The sequence below is a fragment of the Microtus pennsylvanicus genome, chromosome 1 (assembly GCF_037038515.1).
Source record: "Microtus pennsylvanicus isolate mMicPen1 chromosome 1, mMicPen1.hap1, whole genome shotgun sequence".
In the NCBI taxonomy this organism is placed as follows: domain Eukaryota; kingdom Metazoa; phylum Chordata; class Mammalia; order Rodentia; family Cricetidae; genus Microtus; species Microtus pennsylvanicus.
In genome coordinates, this window is record NC_134579.1 from 65,101,118 (window position 1) to 65,115,503 (window position 14,386).

Below are 14,386 nucleotides of genomic sequence, written 5' to 3' on the forward strand. Positions count from 1 at the left end.
CTGTTTACCCAATGAAACTATCTCTTCTCACCAGGGGTGTTGTTAAAGTTAAACCATGACTCCGTGTACCTTACACCGGTGGCAGAGCAGGTGATGGACTGTCACGATTACTATCCCTCAGGAAACATTGCTCAGCTGTACCCTTTTAAAGTTTCCTCTCAGCAAGCAGAGTCCATGCGCACACTCAGTTAGCTTTCACCTTACCTATAGCTAGGAAGGGGTGAGTGAGGAACAGTGTGTGCATGCATGGAGAAAAGATGTTGGTTTGGCATAGCAAGCGTATGCTCCCTGTCGGACAATTATGCATGCTAGTACAAGTGACGTATGCAAACACCCAGACAGAAAGAGCTAGCCCCAAGGGACACAAGAGACAGGTTACATTCTCTTCCTTCTTTTTTTCTTTTCTGTTTTATTTTGTTTTGTTATTCAAGACGGGGTTTCTCTGTGTAGCCTTGACTGTCCCAGAACTTGCTCTAGACCAGGCTGGCCTTGAACTCACAGAGATCTGAGTTCTGCCAGCCTCTGCCTTCCAAGTGCCGGCATGAAAAGTGTGCACCACCACCGCCCAGTCACATCCTCTTCCTTTTAAAAACCTTAGACAAGCCTGGTGATCTATCTTCATGGGATCACACAGCTAAGGTGCTTTGGAGCCAACATCTCCTTAAGGCATCTCCAGCAGAACAACCCTGATGAGCAGGCTGGGAACTCATACCTTCAGGGCTATTTTGGAGCGTTCTCCTAAAAGGTATCAGTGAGCCCTCTCAAGGAGGAAGGGTTGAGTTCTCCCTTTAAGGAAATGCATTTCTCTGAAAGTACTCTACTGATTGCCAAATTCACATCCCCACTGAGCAGATTCCCATGAAAGTTAAGTCACAGAAAAGACCAGCCGCCACCCTTTAGAAATTTATTTTGCACCGGGAACTCCTCCTTACTGCCCTACTCAGCTCCTGTGAGATGCAAGCAGGCTACTTTCACAGCAGGGTCAGACCCAGGGACCATGTAGGTCGAGGCAGGGGACAGGCAGGGACGTGGCCCAAGGCTTTTGGTTTCTTGTTCTGCTTCAGGTTTCCTGTGGTTGTTAAGGTGACATAGCCAGTCCTGTTTCCTGTGGACTAGGGCACCTCATAAAAACACTGTGAGATGTGGGTTTGCTTTCCCCGCTGGGATCTGGTGTGCTTGCAAGTATCTTTTCTAAATAGAGGTAGGGAAGTTTCAGTCCCTGCTCCTTGGAGAGCGGGGACCTGCTTTGAAGAGGGAGTTGGAACGCGAACAGTCAGGTTTTGTAGGCATTATGGTTTATTTCCTTGTGGTACCGCAGCTTCCTCTGGAAAAATCCAACCAACACATCCGCTCCGAGTCCCAGGGAACTCCCCCGTGTTGACCCTCTGTCTGATTCCTGTGTGGTCAGAAGAGTGATGCTTTTCAGTGCCCACACTTATTTCCATGGTAAAATAATTCCACGCTCGGCTAATTCCCACTTACACACAAGTGTGCACCTGTTAAAATAGGTCATTTTTCACAGTTAATCTCCTGGATTCCGTAGCTATGTGTGGGAACCTCAGACAAATGCAACCTGAATGTCACAAAGGGCATCCTTCTCTGATGAATGACCCTGGTGGGCCCAGGCTTCTCCATCCCTTGCCTGAACTGATGTGAGAAACAAGGCAACTCACTTTCTACTGGGAGAAAAGACTATAGTTTCGTCTTAGCATTGAAGGCGTGTTTGAATTAGGCTCCTGGAGATGCTTTCCTGAGCTCCAACAACTTTCCCCAGTGACGTGAATAAAATGAAGGAAGGAAGAAGACGGGGGATGGGCAGAGGAGAGAAGGGAAGGACAGAGGAAGGAAGAAAAGGCAGGTTGTCAGAGACAAACACTCCAGCACGTGACGTTTTGTTCCCCTGGCTGCAGTGGATCAATCATTACTCGGTCACAAAGGTTAAGGGTGAAAAGAAAGTACACAGAAAAGAACATTTGATTTTGGAACCTTGGCAATAAGTCTCCCTTCCTTCTACAGAGCGCTGTGCTTCTGGGAACCTAAGGACCCAAGTCAACTTTCTGGGCATCACTTCAAAAGCGTAAGGGATAATTGTGAACCTGGGACCTGGGTTCCAGAGAGATGGGTCAAAGGTCACCAAGGTAAGTGCTAGAGTCTTGGTTTGCTTTTACTCAACTTGACATAAACTAGAGTTTATCTGAGAAAAGGAATCTCTATTCTGGCTTGTAGGAGAGTTTGAAGGGCATTTTCTCAATTAATGATTGAAATGGGAGCACCTACCTACAGCGGGTGGTGCTACCTCAGAGCGGCTGGTGCAGGGTTGTATAAGAAAGCAGGCTGAGCAAGTCAGTAAGAACATCCCTCCATGACCTTTGCATCAGTTCATGTCTCCAGGTTCCTGCCTTGATACCCTGCCCTGGCTTCCCTTCATAATGGGCTAAACTAAAAGCTGAAATAAACCCTCCCATAGCCCGCACAAGTGGCTTTCGGTCACGGCGTTTTATCATAGCAGGACACAGCCAAATCAGGGCGGATGACAGTTTGGGAAGCTTGGCTTGTAGACAGGGACAGTCTGTCACATACCCCTGTTCTCAGGGCTTGTGAGGCCTCCTCATATTGCTCCTGCTTGGATTGGTAGCTCATCTTAAAGAGAACCGAGGTGGGTCTGGGGCCGAGGTGTAGGCAGCTGCCTCACGTGGGCCACGGATCTCCTAAGGAATACTCCATTTTCAGGAAGGGGGAGCCTTGAACATAGTAACACACACGGGAACCCTACATCTAAGCATGGGGGCCTCCTAACTGATTTCAACCCTTATTTGAGACTTGTATGAAGACAGATGAGGACAAGCTGGCTCCTGTGCTGGCGAGACAGCGGAAGTTCGTTTCTAGGGCAGAAGATAGCCCAATGCTGTAGATGCCTTTACTGGCAGTCCCCTCCCACTGAGCCTCTACCACCTGCAGAATGGTCCCTGGGGCAGTGATGGCTGGGGCCTTAAAGGACGTTCTCTGAAACCATAACCCACCCTCTTCATTCAGTCCCCTTCACTCACACGGCCTTAGCATCCACCATCCCAAAGGACTTCGGGGAAACAAAAAAACAATAAAAAAAAACCTGGTCCTTCCTGCTGAGACCACAGCTGAGCAAGCTGGTAGCCAGGGTCTATTTGTCAAGAGCATGGCCGACTAAATGGAAACAAAACCGTACAAAGTGGATTCAGTGCGAGGCCTCTTCTCAGGAGGCTGAAGCGAATGTCCAGCGTCTGAATCCCTGGGGCCGGGAACAGTTTACAGAGGACAGACATGGCAACCGTGAGGCGGTTGCTGAGGGAACCCACAACCATGACATGGGCAAGATGAGTAGGAGCTGAGGACCTTTGACCTGGGAAGAAAAGGCTTGGGGAGCAGGAGAGTTGATGTCACATACCTGAGGACTGTCATGGCGAGGATCTGTGTTTGCTCTCTGTGACTCAGAGGCTAGACCATGGCCTGGGTGCTGGAGGGGAGTCCTGAGGCAGGTGGCTACGCAAAGTTCATACTTCTCTGTTATTTTGCACAATTAGTAGACACTAATACAAAAATTTTTTTAAATTGCAAACAAAACCTAAAAACAAAACAAACAAAAAAATGCTGAGTGTTTTCCTCTTGTCAGAGCGTCCTAAAGGTGGGTCAGGAGGAGCACACTGAGGTGGTGAGTTCCTGCCCCTGGAGGAAATTAAGATGGGCATGGGAAGCCACCAGACAAATTGGCTGTGGAGAGGAGCCAGCATGTGAGTGAGCTAGGGGGTTGATCCTCCAGGCTGCACTCTGCCCAGAGTCCTGGATTCTCTCCCCTGGCTGCTGCCGTTTAATGAACTGCAGACACCCACACCTGGCGGCCCAGTCAAATAGGCCTAGTTGTGAAGGAGCAGGGCCTGCACCACAGTGGGCAGATTAATACCAGACTCCTCCTGGGGTCTCTGGAATGAGAGGCTAGTTATGGAAACAGACCCTTTCGTGAGCCTGAAAGTTGTCTGAGGTGGGAGGTGCCTCCTCTGACCCCAGGGGCACTAACCCCTCCCGAGCAGGAAGTGCGCCCCCCCCTCCCCCCCGCTGCTCAGCTAAAGGGGAAGGTAAAGGTGGAGCAGAGCACTCCACTCCCTTGGCCCCTCCTGCCATCCTTTCATGGATTGTGGGGCCCCTTCGGAGCAGTTAAGGTCTCAAGCGCAGCTCTTTAGGGTTGCCCCAGCAGAAGGGTCTCTGGGGTTGGAGTCAGGATCCTGCCCGTTCCTCTCATTCCTCTTGCTTGCCCCCTCTACCACATACTCTTTAATGGCAGAACTGGGAATGGCAGTTTCAGCCATAAGTGGCTCATTCAGTGGGCAGGCTCCAGCTCCTGCCACGGGTAGAAATTTCAATTCTGAGATGAAGAACTTGGCACTCGGGAGCTGAGAGAAAGACAGCAGCTGAGGATGTCTGTGAGGACTTGCAGGTAGAAGGATGCCCCAGGGTTAAGGGACAACAGGAGGCAGGGCTGGCTCAGTTGTGGGGGCCGTTACAGAAGACTCCCCAGAAGTCCTATTAGAAGAAAGTTTGATCACACTGTTTTGTTTTCAACCTGGTCTTAACTATTTAGATCCCAGCATCATTGGGCTTGCAACCCTCTTGCCTTGGCCTCCCTGATGCTGGGATTACAGGTATGCACCACTGCCTGCCAGAGGGAGAGAATGAGGCTGTCACTGCAAGTGGTGTGAGAGTTCAGCCAAGAACGGGCAGTGAGAAGGGACAAGGCAGTGTTGAAGGCAAGGGCTCGACTCTAGTGGTCTGCAGATCAGGATACCTGGAGTGCGGAGAAAGGAGCTGAAGCATCACTCTGGATGTCAGGACCTACCATCATCTGAGATGCTGATGGGTTCCTGAGGTCATGGGGAACAGAGGAGTGACATGGGTTGGCCTATAGAGGTGGTTTTGCCTGTCTCAAAGATAAACTATACAAGGGGGCTAGTGTCAAAGAGGGTAGTCAGAATCCTCCGGGTACAGCTTTGTTGAGACACAGGACACCTGAGCTAGCGTAGGTGTCATAGGATGCAAACCAGCAGACTGAGGGGGAAACGTTTTCTTCAGGTTTTAGAACGGGCAACACTGTCCAACAAACGGAAGCTTCAGAGTAAATGATGCAGGAGAACATGGACCAAAGACTGGAATCGGCACTTTATAGACAAGCCCAGGAGGAAATAAAACAACATTCATTGTCATGGAAACACAAAGTAAAACTGCAGCCATTACCCCACACTCCAAGAGTGGTCAGCATCACAGCGGCTGACCATGCCAAAGTGGTGGTGGGGACCCGAGAAACCACAGCCCAATCACTGTCCATCAGAGAGGTTTTGGAAAATGATGGTTCTCAACCTGTGATTCGAGACCCCTTTGGTGATCAAATCACCCTTTCCCCTTTCATAGGGGTCGCCTGAAGTCATTAGAAAACACTGTATGATTCATTACAGTAGCAAAATTACAGTTATGAAGCAGCAACTAAAATAGCTTTATGGTTGGGGTCACAAGGAACTGTATCAAAGGGGTGAAGCATTAGGAAGGGGTGGGGAAGGAACCCCCAGGCCACATTAATATAAAGTGGGCCCTTTTGCTTTTGCCTCTGGTCCTTGGCATTCATGCTGACAGAGTCCCAAGGTACACAGTGTGTCACACAGCAGGAGTCTGAGCACACATCTGTATCTGTATCTATCTTTGTCATGTAGCATCTCTCTTCTTGAGAACCACCGTGCTAGAAGCATTTTGGAGAACTCTTGGACAGTTCCTGGTGGAGTTACGTATGCGCCTACCCCGGGGATTAAGTGGTCCCACCTTTATGTATTTACACAAGAAAATAGGATACTAAAGATTTATACAAGAAAAGCATGTTCCCAATAAAAGTATAAAGAATGTTTATAGCAGTCTTATTCAAAGAGCTGACTGGAAACATTGTGATTCTCCGCAGGCAAAGGCCTGGATAAATAACCGCACAATAGAACACTACTATAAAGTAAAAGGGAACACCCTATGCACATGGTAATAGGCTCAAAATTGTAAAAACAGTAGGGTTCCACTAACTGAATCCATATACAGAAAAAACTAGTGCATAAGATTTGATATGAGACAGTGGGCATGAGTGCATGAGATGGGCAGAGGGTGTTATGACTGCTAAGAAGTTGGGAGAGATTTCTCTAAAGATAGATATGCCCATACTTCATTTTCAGTGATGATAATACAAGTCTAAAATTCTTAAAATCTGTCAAGCTGAGTGACAAAATCTCAACATTGTTTTATGAAAACTTTACGTAAAAAGACAAACAAGGTCTGGTAGCTGATTTATATGTGATTCTCCTATTCTAACTTGAACGTTTACATGGATCCTGATTATACCGGGACAGATGAAAGATTTGTTATTAGTTAGGTTTCATGGCTCTAACAAAGGGCCTGTGGCAATCACTTTATGAGAAGAGGTTTCTTTAGCATCTATGTTTGGAGGCTGAAAGTCAAAACAGCTTGGCACAGTGCAGGGAAGGAACTCCAGGCTACATTAATATCAACTGGGCCCTATAGCTTTTGCCTCTGGTCCTTGGCGTTGGTGCTGGCAGAGCCCCAAGGCACACAGTGTGTCACACAACAGGAGTCTGGAGCACACATCTGTATCTGTATCTGTATCTATTTCTAGCATATCATATGAAGCCACTAGGATTCAACCATGGCTTCCCTACCTAAGAACTTAATCTAATCTAATCATTTCCCAGAGGTCACACTTGAGACATCATGATCAAACTCAATTTTCACTTGTCTCAGTTAGGGTTCCTTTTGCTATGATAAATACCATGACCAAAGCAAGATGGGAAGGAAAGGGTCTGTTCAGCTTATGGTTTCACATCACAGTTCTTTATCAAAAGGAGTCAGGGCAGGAGCTCATGCAGACGAGGAACCTGGAGCCAGAAGCTGACGCAGAGGCCACAGAGGGGAGCTGCTTACTGGCTTGCTTTCCCATGGCTTGGGTTTCAGTTGGTGTTCTATAGCTGTGAAGAGACACCATGACCACTGCCACTCTTTTAAAAGAAAGCATTTAGCTGGGGCTGCCCTACATTCAGAGGGTTAGTTCATTATTATCACGGCAGAAAGCACGGTGGCACTCGGTCAGACATGGTGCTGGAGGAGCTGAGAGTTCTACATCGGATCTACGTGCAGCAAGAAGAGACAGCAAGAGACACTGGACCCGGCTTGACACACGTCCTCCAACAAGACCACACCCACTCCAACAAGGCCACACCTCCTAATCTCTCTCTCGTAGCACCACTCCCTAACAACCAAGCATTCACATTTGGAGCCATTCCTATTCAAACCACCACAACTTGTTCAGTCCACTTTCTTATAGAACCAAGACACCAGCTCAGAAATGGCAGCCCCCACACATAGCACTGGAGCAGCAGTTGAGAGCTATGTCTTGATCTGCAGGCCCTTGTGATCAAGCATTCAAATACCTGAGCCCGTGGGAGCCATTCCCATTCACACCACCACACACCTGGAGGTGCCCATGAGTACACTGATGTTGGCCTCTGTGGACTGCAATGTTAGGTCAAAACTTGTGATAATGCCAGTGGGTTTAGAAATCAAAAGCAATAATTTTTGTATGGCCTACTGAGGTGGCATTCCTCTCTGTATGCTATGAACATGTTTTATTGCCACTGGTTAATAAAGAAGCTGCTTTTGGCCAATAGCTTAACAGAAGATAGATAGGTTAGAAAAGATACATAGAGAGAGAGTTGGTGGAGTCAGAGAGATGTAGCCTCCACAGGAGACAGAGGTGCTGGAAACTTGCTGGTAAACCATGAACCTCATGATAAAATAAAAAATAATAGAAATGTGTTCATTTAAGATGTAAGAGCTAGCTAGGAGTACGCTAGAGTCATTGACCAAGCAGTGTTGCAAATAATATAGTTTCCGTGTGATTATTTCAGGTCTGGGAAGCTGGGAAACAAACAAGCAGCCTTCACCTATATAGTCCATCATTATTGATAAGGGAATCAGATTCACTGTGATAGGTTCATAAACGACCTTAATTCTCCCTAAGCAGGACCGCTTCCTAATTCACATTCCTTTCCCTGAAGTTCACATCCTCTCTTGGAGGTCAAACTCAGCCTTCAGGCCCAAACAGGGAGCCACCTGGGAAAGACTTAACCATGTGGCATCAGAGGTGACAACACCTCATTGGGGTGTGTGTGTCTGAATGGCAGCACATGCTGGGGTACCCCAAACACAGGTGATGGCAGGTGAGGGAGGGACTAGGCTGTCTTGTATCAGAAAAAGGAGGAGGCTTCTTCAATCTGCCCAGACTTCCCAGCAGATATGGCTCAGGGATTCAGGACAAGATGCACTTGAGCAGACGTGGGAGGAGAGTTGTAGCTTGGGGTGCACTGGGACTGGGGGTAGGTGCCCAGGAATGAGAAACCAGCTACAGCTGCTGAAGGCTCCTTTCAGGGCCACTTGACATGCTCACAGCACACATGCAGCCTGGAACTGCTCTGTTTTCAGGCTTCAGGTCAATTGGCTGTGTTGCATAGGCACCTGACGCTTGTGCACCTCCAAGTGTGACTTGGGGACCAGCAGCATTGGCATCACCAGGAAGCTGGTTAAAAGTGGAAAATCCTGGGCCTATGACAGACAAGTGAGCTAGAGACTCTACTTCAATGGACATCTCATGAGCAGCAAACTTTGATACATCAGGGGAAGTCCCTTCCATAGAGCAGGATTGAACTTTACCTCCAAAAAGAAATCCTGTGTCAGTGTGCGGATGAGTGGGAATGCAGAGCCTGCTGAGGGGAGAGAAGGGTTTGTCCACACCACTGGGGAATAAGCAGACAGACTCAAGCCTGATTAAAGAGAGACAAGAAAATATAAAAGGCTATTTCAGTATAAAATGAGGCTGTAGAGGTCTGGGATTTCACTTGATTGATGCCTCCTTCCTTAGGACAAGGGCAGCTGAGGGGAAGCCCTTGGCTACTCATTATCACTCCCCTCTCAGTAGAGGACCCCATCCTAGCACCCATCTATGCCCTAGGCTATAAGCATGGCAGAAAACACCCAACACCAGAAAGCTTCAGAGGCCTGAGTGACAAGCTGCACTCAGGTTCCTACCTGCCATCTTGGAAGTGCTGCCGTGAGTCATCCCTGAGACCAGTGGCATGTGGACATCCAAGACAATCTAGCAAACTCCTGGGCAAAGTGCCCCGTGCACAGAAGCTTCCGATGAGCAAACTTGGGCAAGACAGTCCCGCAAATTTTGCCAAACCATCAGAGGCTCTGTTTTATCGTTGTGCACAGTGCTGTTATCTCTAGAGCTCAGTCCCACAGTGCTGCCCTGGATAACTCTCAGGTCAGGTCATGTTCCTCTGGTGCTTCAGAAACAACTCCCTGGGGGACAAAGATAGGCGCTTCTCACTCGGCGTTTCAGAAGTGCAGTCAGTGCTATCCAAGAAGAGTTCCGATATAGACAACAAATTCCAGCAATACCACCGTGGGAGTATCAGAGCCAAAGGAGACCTCACACATCTGATGTGGTTCTTTATCAAGCACTGCCAGGAGGCAGAACAGAACAGGGGCAGAACTGAAGACTGACTGCATCAGAATCTTTGTAGCTATGTAACCTCATGTTATTAAATATTGACTCTGTTCCTCGTGTCCCCGCGCACAAGAAGGGAACGCTGATAGTGCCGCCGTGCTGGAGCTGTTCTGAGGGTTAAATACAACCTCCTACCTTAGGAGACCACCTGAGGACACAGTATGCACTAAGCCCAGGGGAGCTATTGTAAGTGTTGAAGCTGCTTCCAGCCTGGAATCTCAATGAGGGCGAATAATGCAGGGTGCTCACGGGTGCTCTTTCCAAGGAAGAGCAGTCACGTGGGCTAGAGGAAGTGGAGGTTTGGAAAGGGAACCTCATGCTCTCTGTCTTCTACCTCCTCATCTTTTTTTTTTTTTTTTTGGCTGGAATACACTCTCACACTTGGATGGACACACACACCCCACAACAGATTTGCAGCTGTCACGAGAGAGATAACATGGGAACAACTGCCAACAGCTGGGCTCCCAGCCCCACTTGCTCATGCTGTTCCAGCTCCAGCTGTGAGGAAAGAGAAAGACTGGAGCCAAAATCAGCCTCCCCCACCCCTGAGAAAATCCACCTAGATTACACAGCTGCCTGCCCCACCTCCGCCCCCTTGGGCCTTCAGCTGGAGCATGGGAAATTGGATGGGGAGGTGAGGGGCTGGGAGGCCAGGAAATTGACTCTGTTTATTCCTGTCTTCCTGGAGAGTAGGCACAGGACCCCCTCACCCCCACCCTCCACTGGGGACCTGGGTGTCTAGCCTGGCCTACAGCTGTTGTGTGTCTAGGTCGGGCATCTGTCCTGCTCCGCTATGAACCATAGGAGGAGGGGGCTTTCCAACAGTGGTTCCCAGCCCCGATTGTGTATGACAATCACCCAGAGATATTATCTGCAGTACCCCAGAACTGAGTGGGGTCTCTTCAAGGAGGGCCAAGGTGCTGGCGCTTTTTAAAAATTCTTAGGTGATTTTAACATTCATGGTTGGGAACCTGTGGCCGACAAGGAAAAGCAAGACTCTTGGGAGCTACACATCACTGGCTTCCCTGACTCTGGAAACAATTCGGCTCACACTCACCACACCCAGCACAGCTTCAGAAACAGACCTGGCTGGGGTGACAAGGGAATGAAGAATGGACCCAGAGACGGGCACAGTGACAGAAAGCAAAGTTCCAGTGGTCTAGGCTCTCTGTTGGGGGAATCAAAGCCCCTCAACAGCCCGGGGGGAGGGGGGGATTGTACAGAGCCGAACAGAGAAGCATGGTCACTGCACATGGCTAAAAGAGAAGGTAGTATTTACAGTGTACAGCTGCCTCGGGGAGGCGGGTCTAGCTAATCTTAGTAGGACAACCTCTGCAGGGGAGCAGCCTTCAAGTCTGAGTATCTGGAGACATTTTTTGCATATACTGTCAATGCTCACGTTGGTTCCCCCGCGAAGGCTACGCAGTCCCTCTGAGTCTGAGGCTGTATGGTCCTCAACATGACTGTGCCTGTGTCAACAACACACATTCTCTCAAGACTTCAGTCACTCAGGGTTCCCTCCCATCTCTACACGTGCTCTTATTTTATAGATGGGAACTGTGTGGTCTGGGGAGTTGTAACCAAGTCCAGTGTCACTTATGCTGACCTTAATACAATGATAAAATAAAAAAATGATAAAAGCCCCTTGCTAATATGCAGGCCTTGAAGGGCAGTGTGAGTTGCTAGCAATAGTGACCAGACAAGGCACCCGCCAACCAAGAGCCTGCAGGGGAATGGCCAACCCTCTGAATGTCATCGTCTGGCCTTGGGTACACAAGGAAGGGCAGGCTTCAAAAGGCCCCCATTTGCTGATCCACAACCACTCAGTGGAGCTCAGCCCCTAAGATGGGTGCCCGTGCAGCAGTCCCACCCTTTCCAGAACTGTGTCTGTCTCCATGAGTCAGAGGAACCAACAAGTCCTGTGGTTTGTATTCTGGACCGTCCTCTGTGTACAGAGGGCTCCTGAATTCCTTGGTGAGACACAGATGTGTGGCTTCCAGGACATGCCCGGGCCTTTCCTCAGGTCTGTCTTCATGAATGTGGGGTGTACTCGGTTAGGGCGAGGGCAAACAGGCAAATGGGTAGCTCTGCTCAAGGGATTTGGAAAATAATTGGACTTTGGACAGTATGTCCAGATGTGTCTTTGTCGGGGGGACATGAGGCTCCTTGCAGACACGGATATTGAAGGGGGAGGAAAGAGAAAGGGAATGGGCCAGAGACATCATTCTCTTGCACTACCATGTTCGGGGGAGGGGTGGGCAAAATTCCAGGAATTTGAGAATTTGAAATTAGAACTTGGGTTTTCAGATCACTACGATATGCCTTTGTAAAGATGGGAGATAGAACACATTTTAACAATTGTCTCCAGCTCCTTTTAGAACTTTGAAATGATAGATTGAGTAGTTGGAACGTTTGCTCCAGGTACTGCAGCCATGTCTTCTGGATGAGTGTCCCAAAGGTAGGGATACCACTCAGAAAGTAGAGGGCACTCTGGGTTCCACACCTGCTTGTCCTCAGGTCTTGGAGTCCTTGTGCTGTGTAAACGCTGCACAGCCTTGACTGGGAGGGAATTAACTGATGGTTGTCAGATCAAGGAGCAAGAATGGGCCAGGGTCAGGGCCAGGGAAGGGCCATCATGGCTGTTCTTAAAGAGTCTTAAAGAGCTTGTCTGCAGGTTCCCTTCACAGAGAGCAAACTCCTGAGTTGAAATTGCCTGGGGTTTTTTTTTTTTTTTCATCTCAGCATCAACACAACAAAATAAAGTTCCCAGATCCCCTTCCCCATAGCAAGTTAACTGTCGCACATGATACCAGAGCCCACTGGCTTCCAGGGGTTTCTGATCAAGCTGACACCAATCTCAGTAGAGTATGCTGGCCTTGCTGCCCTGTCTGTTAGGACTATTTCCTAACCGTGCTACTCCGCCAACACAAAATAATCCCAATCAAGCCAAATCAGACCAGACTAAAAGATATCCAGGTTTAATTAGACACCTGCGCTCCTGGGTGGCCTGGAGGGGAACGGGAAGCCACCAACGTGACCACCGGAGAGGAAAAAGGAAAACCACATGTTTGTTTTCTGGGGAACAGTTTTGAAGAGCCACAATCACCATCCTCCATGAGCACTATGGAGAGTAATCTCAAGTGAAGGGATTAGGAGGAGCCTCCTTTGGTGAGAACTCTTAGGACTGGCTGGTGGCTGAACACACACACAGACAGGGACCGCTCATGAGGGAGCCAAGACCAGGAGGTGGTGAAACGGGAGTGCTTGAAAAGACTGTGATAGGGTCAAGTGGGCTGTGAGCTCGTCAGCCATGTGAGCGCACAAGATCCTGAGTCCTGGACTGTGAGAGTCAGAAAGGAGGCTGCAGTGGGTGTCCTTGACCTCCATGACAAGCAGGTCCAGAGCCACTTGTGTCCCCACCCTGGCATTGTTGGCTGCACTCTTGGAGGCCACCCCGTAAGCAAATGTTTTCATGATTGTGACCATTTGGACAGCAGCTAGGTGAGCTCTCTCAAACGCAAGCATGCCTGTCAGCCACACAGACTGGACTGCTTCACAGAGTGGGAATGTTTTGAATACCTCCGAAGCATCAGCCAGAAGCTGCTCAAACAGGTGCCCAACCTCGGTATGACCGAGACCTCTTGAGCTTTGCTCCCTAGAGCCTGTCTGCAGCAACACATGCCGTCTTCATGTGCGTATCCTTTTCATTGGTTCCTGATTCATTCTTCAGCCTCCAGCGAGAGTCCAGCTGCCTGAAGAGGACCGTGAGCACCAAGGACAAGCCAAACAAGCATCAGATAAGACCAGGGCTTCAGAAGCCCCACGGTTGACTGAATGAGTAGAGGCACAAATTGTCCCAGCGTCCGGAGAGGCGAATCTCAAGAGGCCTCTGGCTTTGTTTTCCCTTGCAGGCTGTGCTGTGTTGCAAATGAAGTCTTGCCAGCAAGAGGCTGGAATGTCCTAGAAATGTGAAGGCCAGAGGAAAACCGTCCTTTCAACTTGTTTGCTTTTCGCTGGATGGTGTGGCTGCCTCCAACCCTCTCTTCCTGCAAAGACTCCATTTCTTGAAGCTACCCCCCACTCAGCCTCCCTTTGCCTCTCCCCCTGCTTTGCTTCTGTCTAGCACCTGAGTAAGAACAAAGTAGATGATGTTAATGCATGCTGCACTAAGCCAGCCAGATGTGTCTGCCTTTCCATAATACCAACATCCCTCTGCCTTCACACCTCTGCCCCAAACACACATCCTGCCACCCCCATCTCTCCACCGCATGCCTGCACGCACGGCAGGAGGCAATTTGCAGCAGAGGGAGAGCAGGCCTTAGTTCTTGATTTCAACATAGATTTCTTCTGGCCGTGTTTCAAGCTAGAAGGCAAAATCTTGGATGGCATTCAAACTCGAGCTCATCAATACCTCGCTCCCAGGACTCAGAGAAGAAGCAGATAAACAGGATAAAGCCTTGTCTACCAAGTTGACCTGCAGTAGAGCGGTCGGTCTCCACACCAGAGCACTGTGGTCCCTCCACAGCCCCGGGCTACACCAAATCTCACAAATCTTGGCTTGCATTTTTCGGACCCACTTGCCTGTAGAGATGCTTAGGAAAGGGTTATCCAAGCTTATCGGAGGCTGCCAGAAAGAGGCCTACTCCTTTGAGTGTACTGAGGACTGGATGAATGAACTAACCAGAGGCCCCAAGCTAGCTCTCCCTGATCCTTCCCCTTCCCCCACTCTTTATTAATAAAACTCTTAAAGTG

The 14,386-nt window shown here is 49.2% G+C and overlaps 1 long non-coding RNA gene across 1 annotated transcript; it reads right to left on the reverse strand.

Moving 5' to 3' along the window:
- Positions 1–1,016: 1,016 nt before the first annotated feature.
- On the reverse strand, positions 1,017–9,250 carry LOC142839463 (uncharacterized). Its single transcript, XR_012908758.1, has 3 exons — positions 9,151–9,250; positions 3,422–3,598; positions 1,017–1,496 (listed from the first exon to the last, which is right to left on the reverse strand). It is a non-coding gene; the product is annotated as an uncharacterized LOC142839463 (long non-coding RNA).
- Positions 9,251–14,386: the final 5,136 nt, after the last annotated feature.